This window comes from Temnothorax curvispinosus, unplaced genomic scaffold, assembly GCF_003070985.1.
Source record: "Temnothorax curvispinosus isolate PA1 unplaced genomic scaffold, ASM307098v1 QBEX01011250.1, whole genome shotgun sequence".
Classification (NCBI taxonomy): Eukaryota; Metazoa; Arthropoda; class Insecta; order Hymenoptera; family Formicidae; genus Temnothorax; species Temnothorax curvispinosus.
In genome coordinates, this window is record NW_020221030.1 from 391,737 (window position 1) to 416,927 (window position 25,191).

Sequence of the window (25,191 nt, forward strand, 5' to 3'; positions counted from 1 at the left end):
ATTTAAAGTGAAAAGTCGTGTTCTCTGTTTAATTGAAGACTTATCATAGAGCGCTTATTATTCGATAAGACAGTATCGCGAATTTGCTGGTATCTCTCGATCAATCCGTATGGACAATTTAAAAGTTCTCTCTTGCTTCGTTGAATTGAATTCATCTTGATTGAAGTTTTCTCACGGTTTTTCAACACTTCGGTAAGCCTCGATAGAATTGGAAGCACAATAGTCTCATCATTTTTACGATATAAAACATCGGTTATTGTACCGAAGTTTTTGCTCATATATCTGTTGTTTTTTAATTTCTTCTTATTAATTTCTTCCATCGGTAATAAATTTTCTTTGTCGGTTCTTGAGAAGGAAAAATCGAAAGATATCCTTATTTTGTCGGTTCATGTTTCTCACTTTTATTTATGTTTTAATCGTGAATTCAATGCATATTACGTCGCGAAAGTAAAAAGCAATAAAAACGGTTTTGAGGTAGAATATGGTGCATTTAGTTTCATACTATAGATATCTCTAAAAACATAGGCAATAAAGATGCATATTTTATAATTTTTTAAAGTTTATTATATTATTTGATTAAATTTGAATGTATTAACTTATAAAATTTAATATTATAATATCTATAGAATGAAAAATAAATGGAATTTTTTGTGGCAATTTAAGTCAAATAATATAAATGTAAATTATAAATGAATTCAGCGGGACATATTCGGTAATTCTCATTTACATGCCTCTTTCAGATTATCATTTAAATATTAAATGCATAAGTCTAACTTTGACTCCTATTTAAGTGGAACATATAGATCACATGAAGATAACTCAATACATATTAATAACTTAACTTTGAGTTGTTAAGTTTGGAACTTGGGTGTCAGAGTGCTTTTACATGACATAATTTTTAATTTTTGCATCATTATGTTAATGATATATACATATTAAATGTTATAACGTTGGAAATTACATAGTCGTGTATAAGCCAAATGTGAATATGGTTATGGACTGTACCAAAAGTACAAGACAACGATTGAATCAATTTTAACAATGTATACTCGGTGAGAATATATGCTGATGACAATTAATGTGCACGATCTCGTAAAATATGCAAATACATCGCAAATATATATATCTCAATCGCGTCAATTATACTAGCCAACAATTCCATTGATTATACATGTGCGTTTCGCCTAATTATGCACTTTGCCCGTTGATGAGGAAACCGCGAAGCACTACAGAAACGAATTGGTCGTAACCGATGTACGTTGGGTCATAACTTGTACTCTCGTACAATTAACCCACGTACGTAATGCATAATGCATTGCTGTTGTAGTTTCGGCAATAGTATAATTAGCGTATAAGAGATCACGGTATATAGTTAGATTTTACGATCGCAAAGTTTACGGATGGTCACATAATGTCGTTTCATCGCTATGTGATTCTGGCACAGTCTTTGTCTTGTGTTCTGATCGGTAAATGATTCAAATGGAGTTGTTGATGGATCTCATGTATATCAGTATGAAATTTGAATAATTTAATTTTTAATCAAAAATAATCACGGTAGTCAAGAATACGGTAATCAAAATTTGTGGATCAGGAAATTTTAAAATTTGGTATAGGACGTACTATAACTTCTCTTTATCGTTATAGATTTCTCCTCTCGTTTCTCTTCTAGATTATACTAGATTAGGTTAGCTTAAGTTAAGTTTCCCCGAGTTTATAGAAAATATGAGACAGCAGTCCATGAGTTAAGGGATTCCTTATTAAGTAGAAGATTAAACAACGATATGGATACAAGGCAACGTTATACTAATCCATATTAACGTCGATGTACTTTGGTTCCTAGTTCATCTGTAGCCTTGGAAATATAATTTTCCGGGCCTTTATCTATTTAGGAAGTTAATTTAGCACACACATATATGTGTGTGTAGATTTAGCCTCTTAGGAAAACTTTAAGTTATAGAAAACAACGACATATTTTAAAGAACAAAATTTGGAACTATTATACAATAATATCATGTATAACTCTTTTAAAATAATTTAATTATTAGTAATCACATTTTACTTGAATGCTTTCTTGATGTGTTAATTATTTTGATCCACTAAAGATATTTAAAAAATAAAAATGGTGAATTATTCAAATTAAATTTTGTTGTGTAAAATTATTTAAAATGACACAAAACAAAGCAAAACAATAAAATTTATTTTAACTATTTATGTTGTGTTTAAGTATTATAAACATATTACAATAATGATGATTTTAAGCAACTTACGGTTATTATTTTGCATTACGCAGTTTGTCAATAAATATAGAAAAATTTTTATATAATATTTTCATTTGCTTAAATGAAATAATACAATCTTGTATGATGATTTCTATGTGGTTCACTTTTACGCTGAAAATGGAAAATCAGAATGGATACAAGTTATTTGAAATGTCAACAGCGCGAATTTCAGTAAATGAATGATCTTTCCCTAAGCTGCATCTCAAAAGTTTGTATAAGAATAAGATAAAGCTTGAAATTAGGTAATTGATTGCTATAATCTGAGTTGCTGTAAATACAGTTAATTAGCTAATAAATCTCAAATTTTCGGAAAATTAAAGTTTGAAGTACTTTCTATAATAAATAAACCGATAGAGTGATATGTGTACATCTGAAAACTGTCCGATTATACAGCAGTGAATAAATGCGAGTCCTACATTGCTAGTCCTTACATTTATTCCGAATAACGCTGAAGTGTATAAATTACTGCAAAATATCTGGTAGCTATTGTGCCTGCGCGACTACAGTTTTTCTCGGATATGAATCCGTCTTCAGTCCGTTAGAAACTTGGAGTGCTTTCTCGAGAATTGATTTATCATGATATGCAGCTTCGAACTTCGTAAACAACGTTATATACCTTTCGAGTGTAATGTCGGCAATTGGAATATTCACCAGTCATGAATAACGAACGTGCATATCAATATACAATATACATTTAGTCTGAAATTTTATTATGCGTATTTTCATAATATAATTTTGTAAATGTTTTTTACCGTCCATGCGGCAATAAATATATTTTATACTTACTTAAGGTTGTATAATGCAAAATGATGATCGTATCTGTAGGAGATGTTTACAGCACTTTTGTTTTAGGTAAGGATTAAAAGCGGATTTAAAGTCGCCATTATATGGTATTTTTATATTTATATAAATGTAATAATATAATGGATAAAGTAAATTTTTGTTTTTAGCTTTCATTAGCGTACTAGGTTTATTATTGTATTATTTACAAAATTTATCGACTTTTACATCATGCTTTTATGTATATATAAATATGATATTTATTCCTTTATTAAATAAATATAGTTCCCCAGTTCTACGGTCTATGTAGAGTTGATAGCTTCGCTACGCGCGAGCAAGGGTTCGCACTCAATTACTCGCTACAGCAATAAAGCTTTATTGTTCTCACGTCGGCATCGGCCCGGCATCGATGGTGAACGCCTCGCGCGTTGAAAAATTCACGAGCGCGATTAATTCCCGTAGTTATTGTTCTCCCGTTTAGCAGGATTTCGGCAGTGGTTTCCGTTTCGTAACAATTGGCGATTCGGAGACTCGATGATCGGCGTGCTCGCCGTGCGCTTTAAAATCCTATCAGATTTATAACGTTAGATTCCAATAGAATCGCGATATCTAACTCAAATTCAGGGTCGCAAATCGGTATACATATTGTGCACTATACATATAGATATGTAGGTATACGGTATTCATATTGTGCGCAAAACCACTATACTAATAAAAGGGAAATTAATGGCAAGATCTGAAAAAATTAAAAATAAAATAAATATACATGTATGTTTTAAACCGGATTCAGATTAAGAGTTTCCGCACAAGACTCTCGTATGGTAAAGCAAGTGAGTGGGTAGTGTGGGTACGTATAAATAAATGAACAACTTTAAGCAAGTGTGAAGTGTGAACAGTGTCGCTGTATTGGATCCGGCTTAAGACGAAACAGCTTTTGCGTTCAGAAGTTAAACTTTCTCAAGCAAATCCGACTGCTCCTTAATTGTTTAACGAGTTTTCACATTTAGGATGTAATCAAGTTTGCTTCTGTTTACATTTGTTATATTATTTTAATTAATTGTTGCAAATTTGTTTTTTATATAGTTTTCCGAGTTCTTTTTAATAATTACCACATTTTATTATGTTATTATTTTACTTATTAAAACTTTAAACAATTAAGAGTTGTTCCAGAATTCTCTTTCTCTCTCTGTGTATTTCTGGTTTTCAATTTCTGAAAATATCGATTTTTACAGTTCGGAAATTTGTGAAAGCTTTTTTTTTTAGTGGTGCGCCAAATAAATTTTTGCATGGAGATATTTTATATATCAGGTCTGTTCACTTACCCAAATGTACGGTTAGTTGCACATGCTCGGACTGAACAACATATGAACACATACGTATATATAGAACAGTGAACTGGTTTCAGGTTTACTTCGAAAGCAACTGTTTGACATAGAGTGGATTAACACAGAATTAGATACACACGTTTCGATCCGAGAAGTGTATAGACATTCCTGAAGTCCACCCACCTTGTCTCTTCCTGTCCCCTTTCCATCTCTCCGTCCCCCCATCCCTCTAATGCGGCGTTGCTAATTTGGGTGGTGACCAATGGAACGTTGTTTACCCTGTATCGGAAGTAGTACGAGCGATATGGGGTAATGGCCGTGTTATACGGTATTGAATTGATTTCTGCAGCGATTGCTACATGATTCTGCGTAATTGATTTGATCAGACGAGGCGTGAGCGTGAGGCCGCGGCCAGCCTCGGTGGATACCGATAAGATATTAGCCGGGTTACTGTAATTGTGCGGTCAGTCGAGTCAATCAAAATGCGATTATGCGCCGTCTTGTCTCCCCCGATACCAACGAAACAATGCGCTTGTTTCCCCGGGCATTGCCGTAGATGAGCGATGATTAATCTGGATGGTCAAGTTCCCTGCTATCGATACCCTGACTCGCTTGCTCCTGGCTTGTGGTGGAAATGTTTGATGAGTTTAACATATCATGGCAAATGAGCAATCGAGATATATCGATACCGTGATTATATACGATCCCGGATAACAACTGTGTTTGAATTAGTATTAAAAAATTAGTATAAAAGTTTTAAATGTCTTATAATGGAAAAATCATTATTAAAGAAAAATTGTTTTAATTACTACTTTTATTGATTAACAGTTTTAAAGGTCGACGTTAATACATGGCGCAAAAATAACTTATTTTTATGTTACAATCGGGTCTGCATCGAAGGTTATTCAAATCGATGGTGCATTATTTTTTTACGTTTTAATAATCTGTCTGGCTGGCTTTTTTTTTGGTACAGCGAGATCAATATTACAAAGAATGATATAGGATTCTCATCTTTGCCATTCCAATTTATCAATGTTTTTCACTTGGTCGAACATCTCTTGTTTTACACTCGAGGGCAAATTAATTTAACAAACCTTTAATCATATCAGGGAGATGCCTGAGAGAGAATGGCTTACAGAAATGTTTCTGCGGCTGACGTGCAACAGAGAGCTAAGCGTAAGTATTGTCCGCTTGAGGAACAATAGATACCCTATTTCATTCATCCGTCTACAATTACATGAAATTAATGGAAATGAAAATCGGAATCCGGCAGCGCGGTAACATAATAAATGCGTTATACACATTAGGACACATTCGCTTTTGTATCGCCGGCAATTCGCATGTTAATACGCTTGGCGACGCTTTATTATTTATGCTATCCGAGTGTAAAAACGTGCGAAAAACTAGCTACCTCGTGATACGGTGTATGATATTGTGTACTTGCGAGTTTATTTTATATACTGTGAATTCTGTTTTTATCTAAATCTATTGCGGGGTATGCACGCAAACATACTTTAACTTTATCTACAGATATCTACAAATATTTTCTCTATAATCGATAGTTACATGTTTTGGACGTATATACTCAAAATCAGTTTGATCAGTCTGCTTATCCGCGATAAGTTTTCTGGTAACGATTTGCCGTGCTCGAGAGGATTAAAAAACGATTGCAAGTTTGAGCTGGAGCGTTTGCGAACGTAGGAAGCTTATAAACTTTAACTTGAAATCCGATTTGTCGCAAATAACTTTGTAATTTTTTTGTCGAATGAAATCTTGGATACTTTGCGCAAAATTATAGAAATGCAGAAAACGGATATGCATAAGTTCGTCTAAGTGTTACGTTAGTTGTAGAAGCATGTGTCATTGTCGAATTTTTCCGTAGTTATGTGCTTGATAAATTGACGTACCTATATGTTAACACGTCATACTCGCACTCCAATGTTTTTTATTATTCGGTGTTGCAAGGTAAAGCTTTTCAAAAATGTATGGTAAGAAAAAGAAGATGAATTGAAATTACTTGACAAATTGATACATCAATGATTGAAAACTTATACATATCTTTACTAATAAAAGTATCTTTTTTTTAATGTCCATGTTTTTTTACCATAAAATGTTTAAAAATTATCTCAAATAAGACAATTTAAATACATGTTAAAATAATGTCTTAAAGACTTTATCAACCAGATATAAAATATCTTGAAGATGTTATAAAATTCTTTTTCTATGACGACTTTATAAGACGTCTCAAGAATTTCAGGATTTTTTAGATCGTCTTTTTAGACATTTTAAGACATCTTAATGTTTTTTGGGATATATTTAATAAATTTGTGAATGAAAAGTAGAAAGACATTAATGTTAAAAAATAATGGTATTTAAATTATTACTCTATTGGTTTCTTGTGAATGTGTTACATATGAGCGCAAATCATAGTTTAACTTTCAAAACGTATAAAGCAATCAGGGAATGATGTCATCGGTTTACTCAGTAGTGGTTTACTACGATAGTTTATATATGGCGATATCTCTTCGCACATGAAATCGGGTAGTACCAATCCCGAATTGCTTGCGGTGATGGGACAGTGGTTTGGTCATCTCCAGATTTGATCTCTGGTGTCTACGTCCCACGGGAGACACGTCAAAGCTGTCGAACATAGATCGGCAAACATGCGGATTCGGGACGTCCACGCATTGTGGTGACGCCAGGAACGGTTCAAAGCCCATGGCTGACCTGCTGACATCCTTGGTATATGCTGTCAATGGCCTTTTGCGATCAACCTAATCGATTGCCTTTGTCGAATTGAACAGACAGAAAGTTAAGGTTAAGGTTACATCAAGTGTAACTTTACTCTATATATAGTAGTTTTATTACAAAACAATTGTTTTGAGGATCAAGAACATACAGACGATGAGTCTTAGAAGATTAACTCTGTCTAACAAACAAAAGATGTTAAGGTGAATTAGTTATGATGAAATCCATTATATCTCTCTGTACTCTTAATCGAATTCGAATATACGTGATATATATATTTAAATTGTAACGTAAACGTTTACGTTACAATTTGAATAGAATTTATTAATTTTTAAATTAATTTTAATGTCCATCCATGTGTGTATGTAGGTATGCATATGAAGGATATGTACATATGAATCTATTATGAAATATATGTATATATGTCAGTATTAAATGCCAACGAGTTAGTTGCAAAAATCTAAAAAAACGTAGCTGCAGAAATAGAGGAGACTGGGGCTGGTTGTTACAGGGGTAAAATGATATAGATATAAAAAGCAGGTTCATGAAACTGCCTAAGAAATGCTAGATTGCAATAAACGCATTTTGAAACTAAATAATCATACAGTTCACAATCGTTAGCGTTTCTTATAGACGGTTTCATGAACCTACTTTTTATATAGCTGTATTATTTTATTTCTGTAACAACCAGCACGTTGTGATTTGCTAAATTGATTTGTTTATTGTTATTTTAATCAGCATGTTATAAAAATGCGCACGTTTTTTGTTGGTTTTCTGTTTTAACGTATTGTACCATCTAAATTTCTAAATGACGAAGATCTTCCAATCTATTTTAATATAACTTAATAAAGCGACGCACAAGCGTATCGTAACGTTTTAGTTAGTTTCTTGCGTAATTCGATATTCATTCGACGTGGTCGAGAGGAACTTGAATCGAGCATAAACGGAATCTCAGAGGTATCGTTGCTCTACAAACTGTCAAGCATATCACATGGATATCATTAAATATTAGATTCGAAACATTTACGAGTTCGGTGAAGCTTTCGCGAACGAAAATCGCAACCGCAGCACATTTTCTGCGCAATATATGTATATATATATTTTTAGAATTATATAATTTTTTTTTAAATCATTGATTTATTTTGATATGATCTTTTTTTTTAAAATATTGCTTAATAATATAATTTAGAAACTTAGAATAATATCTAGCAAGAATATAAATGATATGATATTCACAATTAATATATTCACGTTTGTGATGTTCTTTTTTTCAAGAACAGCTCACGCTCACGGATCTGTTCTTTTTTAAATTTATTTTAAATAATATAGATAAATAATTTTTGAAAGAAGCGGGACATTTTTAACTAATTATTCTTTGGCATTATTCTTAGTTTCTTTCCGCACTATTAAGAATGTTATTTTATTGCAAGCTCAGCGTACGTTGGAAACGGGAAAGTTCGCAAACTTATAGAACGATTCATTGTTAAAAATACGTACGATGGCGATAATTCGATTAGTCACTCTAACCTTAGTAATTCGAACAATATTACTCCACAAGCATTTTCGTTTTCTCATTTATAGTAAAGCCGATTTTCGACAGAAGTGCTCTTGACGGTGGAACGCCCAGCTCTTACGCGGTTAAAGTGCTCTAAGATGGAGTGCTCGTTAAACAAAACGAAACAACGAAGCATCGATCGACTTCCCTCGAATCTATGTTTTTACTTGATTTTTTAACAGTTTTTCGGATAAAGATTGTTTTTCAACAAACATCCCGTCTTTCTATTAAGTTGTCACATTATTCTGATAGCACTCTCGAGTTTGTTAAACACATAAACAGTGATATAATCTCAACACCTTCCTCCGCCGACGTCACACCGCATCGATCGAGTTTAAGCTCCAGTAACATCACTGCGAATTTATCGAGCAGCGAATTGACGAAACGATTCGCATGCTAGGTCGTTCTTTCTTGACAAGTCATGAGATTGGGATAGCGATCAGAGGAAATGGAGGCATCAGTCGTTCGTGCGCGTCGCGAATATCACCACCGGGACATTGTATTTGGATAGAAACCAAAAACATCGCTTTATAATGTCCACCCGCATAACCCGCATAATCTCCCTTTCGGTTTACAAACGTTATTTCGCGAACTGAATATCGTCCTTTTTCGCGTTTTCCAACCCTGCGGCATGTCTTGCCGGGCGCCAAGAGATATACGAAAGCCATTTGTCGACGTCGATGTGTGCGTGTGCGTATATGTGTCTAACGTGTGCACACGTGTGCACATATCTACCGATTTCACGAACGGAGTTCTTGTATAACTCCGGCCGGAACTTTAATAGGAATTCTCGTAGAAACGATCGATCGAGCAGTCCTCCGTTACCGTTTGAGAAGTAACTCCAGTTTTCAATTATTACAAACGTCATCGGATTGGGTTTCAATTATTGTAAACGTCAGTGTTTCCGTTGAAGCGCGCACGATCCACGGTATCGTGTTGCAACATAATAAAGCTGTGGAAAAAGTGAGAATATTATTTTAACTTAAATTTTTAACAGAATTAGTAAAAGACATCTTCTTACACTTTATATTTAATTAGTTTTTTTTTATGTTTTATGTAGTTCATAAAATTATTTTGCTCTAATATTAATATTACGTCGGAATACAAAACAGCATTTGTCTCTATCTATATCATGAGAATCTGTGAGATAATAAAACTGGCGGGACTCTATATTATCGCTGTAACGCCACCCATCTTTACGAACTGATTATCATTATTAACGCAGTTTATCGGTAGGTAATCTGTCCTATGGGAGCTATTTCCTTCTCTCTTCCTCTGCATTTATCCCTTTTTCTGGCCTCTGCTGACTAGCTGCTCTACCACCGCCAACGAGTGAGCGGCGAGAAATATTATCGGCGACGCCCGTTAAATATCGAGCCCGTTAAAACGCCACCCATCCCGGATAAACGCTCGACGCCAGAGCGACAATAAATCCGCGACCCACCGCGGCTTGCATGCTATTGAATATCGCGCGAGCTAGATTTCGTGAGAACTCCTGATGTTGTCGGGCCGCGGATTTTGGCGCGGCGCTTTTGCTCGTTATATGCCGCAATTAATTATGATAAGCAGTAGCGACGATTAATAGCCGCCGCACTCTCGAGAAGAGGCAGTAATTACTTCCACGCGGCAGCTACCGGTGGATAACTCAGTAACGAGGCTAACATAAATGTGCGATGTGCAAATTGCGACCTTCCTCTCCTTGAAATGTGAAAAGAAATAATCTGAAAATTTACTAGGTATACATACACTATAAATAGGCTACGTTTATTTTATAAGTTGTATAATTACACATCTTTGTTTATTGAAATTGTATAATTGAGAAAGTCATGAGTTACAAAAGATAAATCAGATTTATAATAATCTATTTCTCTATAATTATTTTTAATTAGTACATTCTCGTCTTTTTAAACAAAGCTTTTTAAATCTCTCCTCTTTAACGTTTTAATGCATTCATGAATTTTTAAAGTTTAATTTAAATATCTACCCTTTCCATTATTTTAAATAAAGATTTTCAGCACGCATATAGTATCGAGATAAGACATTCGGAAAATTCACGCAGAATATGTAGATAGTTTTCTTCATTAATTTCTAGCTGATTTAGTGACAGATTTATCAAAAAGTAAATAGGAAAAAAATGTTAGAAAATTTTGTCGATTGTGAATTCTCCATCCATTGTGAATTTGATGGGTGAAGAATTTATTATTACATTGCGTGACAGGCCATGAATCTTCATCAATCTTTCGAAATACGGAAATATTTAATGGAATTGGAGAAATACATATTGCACGGACACTGGTAATTGATTTCTGAAATCGAAACGGGATATTTTCTCGCGCGTTATTTACTGTTCTTGCCTATTTCTTGATATATCTAAATTCTAGAATTTTACCTGGCATGAAAAATTTATGACTCTCTTTATACAGTATTATACCGACCATAAAAGAGTTAAGTATCTTACGGGGAATATCTGGATGCACCATTATACATCGCGCGGATTATGATTACCGCGTAACGATAGTGTATTGTACCTCTTAATTAATTTATATGCATAGTATGCATATAAATGTAGGATACATATATGTACTTCATATGTTATGTCAAGAGCAATAATTTGGTGAATTATAAACGGAGTATACGATTTGAATTGTTAAAGGATTCCAATCGTTAAAGAATTTTAATTTTACGCCAATTTATTATATTATTTTTGTTTTTCTACTCGCTGAAAAAATGTGATCAAAGTATGGTAGAAATAGAAAAAAATAAAGTTTTATGCACAAATTGATTTTTATAATTGTATAGTTTAATTTACTCTGACGGAAATAGTCATATATAACGATTTCTCTCGTGATATTTAATTGAAAAGCATAAATCTGCACGTATAAAAAAAGTTAATTGTAAATATTTTGAGAGAAAGAGAGAGAGAAAATAAAGAAAATAATAATTAGAGACGTTTTAAAATACATAGAATGTAGAAGTGTTTCTGTGATATTTTTCTTTAAGACATGCAGTTGTAAGGAAATGCAGAAAAAAGTAAAAAGGTTTTTAAACTTTTCTCGCGGTTACATTGATAATGAAAGATGCTGCTTTCTCGTGGCAGTTCGCAGTGCTCTTCAATTAGGACAAGCTCACTTCACCTTTTTCATTTTACGTGTCATCTTCCGTAATTAATGAGACTAAGAATAATGTGCAACCTTATATATAAGTTACACTTGTAATAAAATCTTTGAGTCACATTTATAATAAAATGAGCGAGTTAAAGCTAATAATAGTTTTACCAAAAATAGTTGTCTACAGACTATTAGTTATTTTTGTTAGAAGCTCGTAAAAAAATTATAATATCTGCTTAGTATACGATAACGATAACAGATTATTGCAAGTTATTTATTATTTTGCAAATATATATTGCAAATATTTGCTCAAAATATTCTATGTATATTTTCCTCTAAAATTTTATAATGTAAGTTTATATTTCATTCATCATTTATGGCGGTGTAACGTTTATTTTTTATTCACAAATGTGCTAATTAATCGGCTGCAGTTTACCAAACAAAAGAATAAATAATTTCGCTTGTTGTGCGTAATAAATGTACTCCTTTTTGTCATCCAGATTCTAAAATGAAAACAATTTCTATGTCCATGAAATTGTCCTTTCAGGTAATTCATAGATAGCGTGCGCGAATCTTGCCTGATAGACGTGGTGGAGATAATCCTGTTTCTTGCTTTTCGCGGAACATATTTGGCGGTAGATAAACCTTAGCTCTATTCCTTTATATATATGTAAGGGCTTCAATTAAAACCAGCACGAGATACCGCGATTCATCGTATCTCGCATATCCGGTGCGAATTTGTAGCGGTCGCGCCGTTAGCCAATGAGTCTAGATAATAATCTAGATTCCTGTAGTGTGCAATGGTACAGCTTTATACACACCTATTACACATTTACGTCCTTTTATGTGTATATAACGCGATGTGTGGAGAAGGGTCGACTTCTATACCTACGTCTCACTTCACATAATTGAGATTTTATCGATGCATTAAAGCGTAAGGATTTCCAGTAAAATCTCACGCAAGATGATAAATTAGAATGGTTTCTTTCTTTATTATTCTACACTTTCAGTACATAGTCTGTTCTGATTTATTCATCTTTTGTAGTTTTTCCATATTTGTTAAAATATTTATTATTATTTTTAACGACTCCATTAAATGATACATTAGCATTTCGAAATAAATTTGTAAATCTCATGGACAATGATATTCTAAAAAACACATTTTAATTATGTGTTTTTTAGAACATCATTATAATTATGTGTTTGCGTATAACTTGAAGTGACGCAGAGCTAACGATATAATCACATTTAAAAATAAAGTATTTTTAACATAGCTACGTCACAATAAAATAGGGTAAACTCGGTGTTTATTCGATGTTTCATGGCGAGCTAGATTGAAAGAACATAGGTTGGCTATCTTTCCTCTATGGCCATCTTACTCGAGTTTACTCTATATGCCACTATAGATGGTAAATGTGGAGTTTCCGTGATTTCATATAATAAATAAGAAAGTTCTTAAATTTGTTATACTAAAGTGTCAATATGAAACATGTCAGTGATGTAATACCATCCGGGTATATTAATATTAGGGGGTCGTGTATGATGCTTGGTTATAAATATCGGCTTCTTATGCGATACGTCAAGGACTATAATTGAGATTTTATCGACGCGCTAAACGGCGCCAACTTTTGGCGCAACACGTGCCAAAGTTTGCACGGTGCAGCAGGCAAACCCCAATGGCCTTCTAATCGAACAATGATCAAACAATGTATCTAACAGTCGTGATCACAAATTAATGTCTTAATATACGCAGGTATAATATTTCCCGATCAATGTTCATGTTGCAGATAAAGCAACTGCGTCAATTTCTGTGCCAAAGAACGCGATGACTGCCAGAAATTCTTGGAGACAACGGTGTCCAGTTGGTGAGTTGTTTTGCACCTTACAATTAGTGCGTATATTTTAAATTGCGATTCTGACATTGTGTATAGAAATCCTTGAGTAGTGCGACAAATAGATTTTTAAATAATTTTTTACCGATAAATAGATTTTTTTATCGATTTACGATAAATATATTTAATATTTTTTGTTTAAACACATTTATCGCTTTATCCTACGATTTGAATCGAGCATTTTTCTGGAGATAGAGTACTGATCTTTTAATAAATGTAGAATAAAATTTTTCTTAGAAAGGTTTGTTTTATATCGGAATCATATGTTTAATTTCCAAGGTCAGATATAATTTAATAATTTATATCTTTATTGAAATAAAATTCATTTAGATGTAAACAACATATTTCAATATTAAATAAACGTCCGTGTATATTAAACGATTGAACTTTTTTAAATTTTAATTATATCAAATAATCAAATTTTATGTAAGTTTTAATTGTACTTTCTGATACTCTTGAGTTTCATTGATTTCTGAATTTTTCCATATGTTAGAAAAAGTTTTAATTGAAAGTCTTCAATAATTTTTAACGAATTTTAGATAGCATTTTCAAGCTATCAATATACAAAGTTACTGTAACGAGTGCACTAGACCTAGATAGTGAATAATTTTACATATAAAGTTAGTATATGAAATAACAGATTAAATATTATTCTTTTGTGGGAAGTACTTGCGAAGTTTTTACGGTGCAAAAGCCGAGAAAAAGCGCGGCGAAGCTGCGATTAATTTCCACTAACGCGCTCGATGAAAATCCTGTCGATACTTGCGGGATTTCTCGTGCTGCGAAAACGGCAGTGCATCTTCATCCTGCCGTTGCGCGGCACGCATTAGCAAGTTTTTCGACGATGTGGCGGCGCGATAAATCATAGTCGGGACTCCAGATGAGAGACGACGGATGAAAAATGATGTTCCGGCAAACGAACGCGTTACCGTGGTCAGAGCAACTCTGGAATTGTGCTCCGGCTAAAGACTTGTTCGTACAAAAGCGAGCAAAGTGCTGGTTCCAATCATCATATGAATCTATTTTCATTTCCTTAGATTTTTATCTTATCTAAAAAGAAATAATTAATTATTTTTAAAAGGAGATAGATATTGAAGATATTTTAGAAAAATGCCCACAAGAAAGTAATATCTATAGATAATTTATCTAATACTATTGCGATATCTCACATGTGCCGTGAAATCGATATGGTAACTGACAGCGGTTGATTGGCAGTAAATGTATGAGCCTAAGCCGCCTACAGCTCCGAGATTTGAACGCTACAGATTGCGCGTTTGCAATCCACATTGCGCTCGAGATATTAACGCGGTATTTAATCATCAAGGATCCGCATCAAACTATAGGATATTCTCATACGTATTAATTAAAATTTATCGTAACTGTTTATATAAAACCAATGTCTTATAAATTATATTGATTTCTTATATGAATAAGAAGAAAAAGACAGAGAATGTGTGTATATTATACAATGCACATATTCATATCCATTATTTTAAAAAAGGTTTTTTTAAAAAATTTTTTCTCTTTCTCTCTTTTCTCTAATAAAATTTTTATTCAAGATGACTGTTTACATACATACATATTATATGCCAAATATTAATTGGAATCAAATATTTTAAATTAGCTTTGAAAGGATGTTTTGAATAATATTTTTTTATTTTAATGTATTTTCAAGTGTGTTTAATTTTGTTCCAAAATTACAGTATATAGGTCGATCGTTTTTATATAAATATTGAAGTCCCGCGATAAAAAGCACTGAATGTTAGATACGACGTGTCTCACATAAAGAGTGGTATAATTCAAATTTCATTATCGAAATTATTCTCGTTTGTTATAATTAAACATTTTCCGTGATTTTTGAGTATGTATTGTTATTATACGCATGATTTTGCATTAAAAAGCAAAAACATGCGTATAATAACGTCACACACACTCTAGCCCGCAGAAATGAGATATTGAGAATAAAACAAGAAAACCTACTCGGAAAACAGTTCGCTGAACTTATCTCTTATGACGCGTGCTTCTCGTGTGTTAGTCAATATTTGAGAAATATGTGTGCTTTGTGATATTTATAATCGACAGTTTGAAACGCGAGTGATTATTTTAATATACTTTTACGGAAAGAACGGTTTTGGTGAAGTATCTAAAAATTTAGCTAGATACAGATCTGAAAATAATTTTGTTGCACCATCAAAATTATTATAGTAGGTCGCTAAAGTATGATAACGCTGTAAAAAAATTTGACATTTTAGTAATCAGCTTGAATGTTTTATATAAATTATTTTGATTTTGATGGTCCAACAAAATTATTTTCAGATCTGTATCTAGCTAAATTTTTAAATACTTCAGCAAAACCGTTCTTTCCGTGATTGAAATTGAAATAATTATCTTCCATTAACCACTATAAAAATAGAAAATATTTATACGTGTTTTCATCTCTTTCATATTCTAATTTATCCCTTTCTTAAATTATTTTATTACAATAATGAAAGATTTAATTTAATTAAATTACATAAAAAAGTTATTTAGTTTATATTATCATAAATATATTTTTCTAATTGTAAGAGATAAAATGATTGTTCCTGATTTGTTTATAAATATCATATGTTTCCACGTGGTGCAAACATGCTATATATAAATGCTATATAAAGTAAAATGGTTAAAATAATTTTATTTAGGAAGATATTGTTTTTATTGGATACGTGAAATGATTACTATATAAAACTACAATATATGTACTTAATGACATATAAGAATGAATGCTCATAAATATACTTGAGTCTGGTTTAGACATATTTAAAACATACTAAGCTGTTCTGTGTGAGAACATGAAGTGCAGCCGAGATTTGAATTTAAGCTCCGCTAGGGATTTTGAAAAGGGGGAAGTGCAAAAGAGGATGTGCGAGTAGGCCTTGAAGTTTTAAAAGGGTTTAGGTGAACTTACGAAAGCCTTTCTGGAGGAAGTTCTACCGTCCTCGAATATCTGCTTTGCGTGAACTGCATTCTTATTCATAAAAGTGAAATATTGTAAAAAGCTTACAGTTTAGCAGCGTGATGAGTAGAATCGGAATTTTTCGACATTATTCGCCTCTTTCGTAGGCATGGGAAAAGAGGATCGGAAAAAGAGAATTTTCAATCATAAATAATGGGCGAAATTTCATATGGAGCATAGGTATCGGATTTAGCTTCGCTGTTTGCAGATTTTTAAAGAACAATGAATATTTTAGCATACATGTTTTAAAGGATATAAAAAGAAGTAAATGCTTTCAGTGAATATTAATATTATTTATTGAATATAATATATGTTAATTTAATAGTATTATTGTTAAATAACGTTTACACACACACACACACACACACACACACACATATACATGTACACACAGATCAAACATGATGAAAAATATAATTTTCATTCTTCTGCTATTTATTTGTTATATTTTTGCAATAAATTATATCTGATTTAAATTTTAAGAAAAAATTAATATAAGTTTCAATTGTTACGTAGAATCTTATTTTAACAATTAGACTATTAATTAAACAGGTTTATTTGTTGAAATTTTTTGTCTTTAATTAAATTTAAAGATTAATGATCGTTATCAATGATAATTACATGAACTTAACTACATTTTTGATAATTAAAGAATATCTGCGGTTAAAGAATTGTATCACTAATTTTATGCCATTTAATTATAGTACGAAAAAGAGAAAGTGGAATTTCTAACAGATCAGATAAAATTTATTGATGATGCGAAGAGAAATCGAAATTGAAGGTGAGGGAGGGACAAATGAAACGGATCGGAATAATGAGGAATAATCATTAAAGGTTCTATTGAAAAGTCCTATTATCAACGCGAGACTAGTCCTGTGAGAGTACCTACTTCCTTTAACAGGAACTCCTCCCACGAACGTCGTGCACGTAATTGCCGACCAAGGAAGCAGAAGCTGAGCTTCGAGGTCGCTAATTCGTTAATAGTCCAAAAAATGGCAGGAATGATGATTCGGATAAAAGACAGAAGTATTTTTTACTTCTAATTAGAGACGACTGAGAAAGATGATTCTAAAAATTAGTTTCTTTATTTAAATTTTGTTATTATATTTATATTTTGAATATACCTATGTATGTAAAAATATGGGACATTTTTAATGAACTATGGCAAGTTAAACTCTAATTAAATTTGTATAAATTAAAAACAATTTTTTTCCAAATGTTTTACAAACGTGTGGCTATATATATTATAATACTTATTTTTAATTAATACAGAAATTTGGTGGTTTGTAATGAATACTGATTTAGTTTAATTTATCAGATTTCATTAAAAATGTTTTATCAGCTACATTTGATTATGGTAGCTAGGAGATGGAACATTTTTAATAAATTCTGATAAATTAAATTAAACTTTATCATGCAGTATATTCAGTTTCATACATACATGTATTGAAGCTTTGTATACAAAGACTTATACATGTACATTATTACTTATATATAACAGAGTTCTTATACATATTATATAGATAATTTATTTATCTTTTAAAAATATAATCTTTACTGAGATTACAGGTATATTAAAAAGATATTACATTGCTATTTACATTGCATTGCTGCCAATGATCAAAATAGGTCTGCATAAGAAATATTTTATTTTTGAGAGGAATATCAATAAACTCTTCTTAAAATATCTATAAACTTATTTCTTAGCGACTGCATTGTACAATGCATTGTATAATGCTGTTTTTTGCCGTACTTAGAATTAAAAAGAATATAACGAGAAAAATACTTTTTAGAAATGCACGTCCGCGGTTTCTAAGCGTTTGCATATGCTGATTTATATCTGCGCATCGTGGTTTTCCATAAATTAAGATTATCCGCTTGGCTTAATTTTACGTATTGTATCCAGGACCTAGGACACATTCTTGTGCACTAGGATATCGTCCTTTCGAGAGAAAGGATCCGCCTTTTCCACGTTTGCTCATGAGTGGACTTAATTCACTGCTCGCTCATGCCGAAATAGCCTCCATCTCCGTGTCACGCCTTTTTGTAATTAACATTGAAGATCTGCTTGATGAGGCTTTGCTTTCATGCAATTTAAGTAGATTTTTTTGTTCTCGCATCTAACACGCACCTAACTTTATCTACGTTTAATCTCTTACATTGTATAATTAGGTATTTAGTCTCAAATATTCAGTTCTATAGGAGCATCAGCATTCAATTTTTAATAAAAAAATATCACAGTATTACGTAATTAAAATTAACAATAATAATAGTTTTATAGAAGATTATTCTTACAGTGAATATTAACCGTAAATTTTCGTATAATTTTTTATTCCTTTTGTGTTGGTGAATGTTCAGCCAAATATGGAGGAAATTAAAATATTTCTATAACTTATACAATAGGTATATATATAAAAATTATCTTGTGTATGAAAGAAAAGCGCTAATTAAGCTTAAAATTCAATTTAGATGTAGTAAAACTATTCTTGTTTTGTGGGCTTACACATTCGTTGAATTTTCCTCTCTAATGCTGAGCGGTTCCTCCCTATTCACTTTCTCTCTGCCGTTTATTAGGTGCAAATTCTCTTTTGAAACTCCGCGAAGTAATTCCACCAGAAGTTTTCCTCTTTTTCTTGCACGTGTATCCGCACAAGAAGATTCGCGTAACACGCGATTTAATCCAAATTTTTCTAATTTCTATCTTATTCTCTAATTTTTATTTGATATGATTATCACATTTTTATATAAATTTTTCCTATAATAAATGTAAGTAAAATTGAATCTTTTATAAAATAATTGAATGTTTAGCCATTGTTAAGTAATAAACAGTTGTTAAATATATAGTTAATTATATATGACAAATATTATTATTATAAAAGTTGGTTTTGAGAGATTTTACTGTATTTGCTATATAAATATTTTGCATAAATATATAAAAAATGAATACAATATTTGCAATATTAATTTCACAAAGCACTAATTCATGACTTCACGTTACTTAGTAGTTTCGCTACTTTATAGATTAAATAGTTAGATATCTACTTGAACTGCTCATGGTTAATTTCGGGTACAAAGGAGACGTATCTCCTCAGACATATTGCATGCGTTAGAAGCTTCCTGCAGTTGAAACATATATATGCATTTGTATATACATATACGCATGCGTGCACGTTGTTGCAATCTGTGCGGCAACGTATTCGACATGCAAGCATCATGAAAATACTTTAAATTAATACTTCTTTTTGTACTAATTTCGCATGCTAATATGTTTTTCATAGAATTATACTGGGACTTGAAATTTTTGATACCAATTTTGTCGTTATATTATATCGTAATTCTTAATCTGCATAATATATAGTGATGATAAAATTCAGATATTTTATATAAATTTTAATTATTATACAATAAACTTGTGATAGTTATATCGCTTTAACATTAAAGATCAAACAATAAGATTAATTAAAGCGAATTAAAATTCTAATTTATGATTAATTTTTGATGCATTACATTGCATGTTCTTAAATAAAACATTGCAATTATGTCATAGTAGCGTGATACTGACAATACAATATATTCATATATGTATGCATGCATATAAAAATATACATTAATATTAGGTGTGCAAATTAATTCGGTGCCTTTTTTAAAGAAATTGAACGTTTATTTACAGAAAAATGAGATACATTTTAATCCTCGAAATATTTGCCATTATTTTTGATGATTTTGCTTTATCTTTCGGGCAACTGACAATTTCTGTTTTGAAAAAAAGATAGCAGATTTGAGTCGATAAAGTCGTCAATGCTTTTTCAGACCTCTTCCACTGTTTCGAAGCGCGTATCAATCAGGTGATGTTGGAGCGACCGGAACAGGTGGTAATCCGACGGGGCTAGGTCCGGTGAATACGCCGCGTGAATATAAGAGAGAACTTTTCAGTCCAAGGAACAAATAACGTTCTTTGTCCTTTTTGCGACATGTGGCCGAGCGTTGTCATGCTGCAGAATGACTCGCTTAGTTCTGAAACTCTGATATCACTTTTTGTACATTTCAGAGATTACAGCACCTTTACCCAGAGCAGAACAAATTATTTTCGTGGCTTTATTATAGAAGCATTTTTTTTTTAATTAAAATACAATGCCTCAAATGTCGCTTTTCGGATGCCAATGTGTTCATTTTTGTTTTATGAAGTTTTATCATCTGTTTCGCTAAGATATATAGTGTTTTTTTTTATGTTAAGATTGGCACTTTAAAATTTCAAAATGACGGAAAATATTTCAAATTTAAAACAAAGATATAATTGATTTAATTTTAATGTAACGCCGAATTAATTTGCACACCAAATAAATTTCTACCAAATATATAACATTCGTATATTAAACTATAGATCTTTCTAATTTTGTTAGCTGAAATAGATTTTTAAAGAATAATAAAGTCAATAAGGAATTTATTTAATTTCATATTGCGCACTCTTTCGTCGCCGCAAGTAATTGCAGTCATGCGAGTTGCATGCGTCACAATGCGCGGCTGCATTCTGTAAAGATGTTTCAGCTAGCACAAAGCTGATTGCAGCTATTACCCTGACAAAGGGTGTACGCGGTCTCGTAGTTCCTTTGGCGAAGTCTACGTGGAGCCCAAAACAATGCATCGTCTTGTGCATAGAAGCACATTCGACAGGCGTTGCAGGACGGCGGAAAGCACGTCTTGTTAATACTGTCATGTTATGGAACAAGGAATAATGCATGAATGTACTAACTTGACTATCGTATCAAATATCGTATCAGGTATTGTATCGTGTGTACATTAATTAGTTAGTTTATTTATGTGTAATACAAGAATGAAACCGGGAGAGTTGTGTTATCTTCGATATCACAACTCTCCTTAATACGACAGTATTTTACAACATAAATAACAAATATGTGTATTACATCTCTACACGTATCTAAATTGTGCAAAATAATGTTAAATTTATTCTTTGCAATCAATATTTTTTAGTGTTTTTTTAAACAAACAATTTTTTATTTTAGCATGTACGAAATATATTTTAAAACTTTGATATATCTTCGATATATAAACAATAAAGGGGGCATCTTGAAGTTTGAAGTGTAGATCAAAAGTGTTAGTGCATACTCCACTTGATATTGGCATGTTCGCAGCTATTAGCTCGACAGAGCGGTGGCTTGCATCACTTCGCGGCTGAGCTTTGCAGCCGCAAGTGCACTCAACAGACGTGCAACGCACAAATGTATCCGATTAGATTCGCGCATTACATTCCTGGCTCTATTTTCAGAGAGGCTTCGTTTGCCAACTCACACTCGGTTTCTTTGTGAACAACGTAATCGTTTCGTCACCAACGCTCGCTGCCGAAATCCGGCTTCGTCTTCCGCCGTCATGACTTATCTACTGCGAAACACTCGCCTCTGGGCAGTGACTAAAGCCGTGGTTTATGTATAGTCGAACGCGTAACACATAATGCTGCTTTCCGAACTAATCTTCGCCGGTCGAGAAACACGGCGATAACTGTTTCTCAGAAAAGTAGCATTTTTTTGCTGCTTTTCCGTGAGATTACTTTAATATAAAGACGAAGTTTTTGAATAAATTAGTTTTATTAGAAATATTGTGTCCCTTTGATTCGTGTATTATTTATGTTTTTTTATATTATGCATATGGTAATCTAGCGGTGAACATACTGAGATCCTTTTACACTTTAATGGATAAAAATGTGAAAAATTCTGACGTTTAATTTTTATCAAAATAAAGGATTTATTATTCTGAAATGCAACGATATAGGTGAGGACCAGAGCACTTTTATGGAAATATTTTGGATATTGAGTAGAATATCGTAGATGGAAAGAATATTGACGCAGTCAGTGTTTCACGTTCGAGGCACGCGCTAGCATCCGCATCCGCTGCAAGATAGTAAATTTGATTTTAGCTAGCAGCTTTCTGATAAATAACGACGATACGGTGTCTTCGGACATTCGGCAATTTGGGCTAATGCCAGCTTGCATTTCGTACTCCGGCGAGCTCATCGCGTGTTGAAGTATTCGAGTCATAAATCTCGCAGGTGACCCCCCATGCCTAATATCTTCCTTACGTTTTCGGCGTTGAGGTGACTCACGCCGAAGGGTACCGCCCTCAGCTCGAAGCCGGAAAGCTGCGGAAATAATTACCTGTCGACTTTTAGCATACAACACGCCTGAATAAAACATTCGCCAGATGAAATATCGTCGTTGTTGCTCGCCGCTGCCGCGAGCGCACAGTTTACACCGCCTTGCATGTTACCTTACTTTGTCCTACTTTTCACTCCGCCGAATATACGAGTAAAATCGAAATTTGATTCGGTGTACCGGAAGAGAACCTAGTAGTGGTTACTAGACGACTAAATTAACAGAGTTCCTTAGCTGTCGCTTGGCTGTCTCATAAAGTTTTAAAGAGCATAACTGTCACTAATGAGATTTGCAGTTCGAGAGGAAAAAGTCCGTTAAGAGTCAAGAATGTCCAAATTAATTGCATTTGATTAAACACGTTCGGGAAGAGAAATCTAATTAGAGTTACCTTTTTACAATAAGACGATAATATCTTTTTACCGCAATAATTAAAATATCAGAGAGTAAATAGAAAATTTTATTAGACAATTAGTTTCAATTTATTATTTTATGAGAGAGAATTTGACAGTACAGTGACAGTACATTTTTAATTTTTGTAATTATAATTTTATATTAAGAAAAATTAAGATACATAATGTGTAGAATATATATTTTGAAAACAAAATTACATTTAAGTTTTTATTTTAAGTTATTTCATCAAATCTATACAAAAAAAGTTAAAAATGTAATAAAATAAAAGGATAGTTGATTGATAATATTAATTAATAATACTAATTTAATTGAAAGAGATTAAGAGCATATATTATGATTCGCAAATATAAATATATATATGGTATATGGCGTGGCTTATAATAGAGAGAAAGTAGTTGCGGGTGAATGGTTATGATATTAATTATATGTAGGATCACAGCAACATATTAATGACTTATTTTTGTTTAGAATTGAAGATAATTTGAATTTAATACCATTCGCTGTACTGTCGAATTCTCTCTCTCATAAAATAATTAATTGAAACTAATTGTCTAATAAAAACATATTTTTGGAGATATTTGCGTAACGAAGTATGGTGTAAAATCTTATTGCTCGTAATAGTTTAATTCAAATCACAATATAAAGCAAAATTTAATATTTAAATGATAATAGTATCCAACGAATATTGATTTTACGTTTACTACGTTTTGATGAATTTTCTCGTTGAATGGTAAGAACTCTTCGTAAAAGTTTCATCGTAATTTACTCGATCAAGTCACGGTAAGGAATACAGAACATGTGTCACCAGACAAGAAATTTCTGTGCTATGCACACGTGTCTGTCGCGGACACTGGTGTCTCGTGCAATAATGGAGAAACGATTCCGTGCTGCCTGTGCTTCTGGCATCTGGCATCGTCATTGTGTCTTCCTTGCAAGGTCGGCCATCATGTTAACGCTCTCATTACAAGAGAATAGTTTATTACAAGGAAGTAAAAAATTATTTTAAAGGCAAACTTGCTTTTCAAAAAAATAATTGAAGGAATATGAAAAAGGAAAAGAGATACCTATATCCCCAAGCCCTGTTTTTCTTAACTGCGTGACAATTTAGATAAAATTTATTAAATGGATTAATGGAACAAAAGAACGTTTTTATTATAATATATTTTTATATTTTTATTTTATAATAAATAAAAAGCAGAAACATACTAAATGTTTTCTGTGAAATAAAGTGAAGATTGTACACACATCACTGCAAATCCAGGTGTGTTATTTTAGCCAAAGCTCTGCTTCCACATTTCTTGCCGTTTTAAATCACGTCATTTAATATGATTGAATTTTTAATTTAATACGATTAAACATGTTAAATGATGTGATTTAACATGCAAGTATATAACATGTAAAAAGAGCTTCAGTATATCATTTTTAAACATTATACGATAATAAAATTACAATATCTTATGCATTTCTAAGGACCTAAAAGCGAGAAAGAAAAAATGTCTTTAAAACTATATAAAATTATTTTTATGTAAGCCCTGAATACTTTTAGTGACAAAAATATATTCCAAGAAATTGTTAGGATTTTTTTTGCAAATATCTCGTAATCATCTGTATAATAGGTCAAACATCTGACGAAAGATTATAAAGATAATTGGACTTAAAGATATTAAAGATAATATTATTAAGGTTAATTGTTTAAAATTCTAGGGCATTAGATTGATTTTTTATTTGGATGGGTGATATTATTCATCCAACTTTTGTTCCGTTTTCGGCACTTTTGTAGATATACAAGCAAGTCATCTTTTGTCTGCACGTTACATTTCATAAGACAGGACGAACCTCTTCGGCTATATTTGGTCGATCCATCGTATGCCGAAAGCAAGGAAAGCTCCTAAAACGATCCATCTTACAAAGCTTGACAGAGGAGTTCTTCCATACTGG

At 32.3% G+C, this 25,191-nt stretch overlaps 1 protein-coding gene across 4 annotated transcripts in view; it reads left to right on the forward strand.

Moving 5' to 3' along the window:
- Window positions 1-25,191, forward strand: part of LOC112461302 — a 239,338-nt gene that overhangs the window by 66,460 nt on the left and 147,687 nt on the right. For all 4 annotated transcript variants that reach the window (XM_025026497.1, XM_025026499.1, XM_025026498.1 and 1 more), the window contains one exon: window positions 13,582-13,659. The gene's annotated coding sequence lies outside the window, so the exon portion shown is untranslated. The remainder of the gene's footprint in view (window positions 1-13,581; window positions 13,660-25,191) is intronic.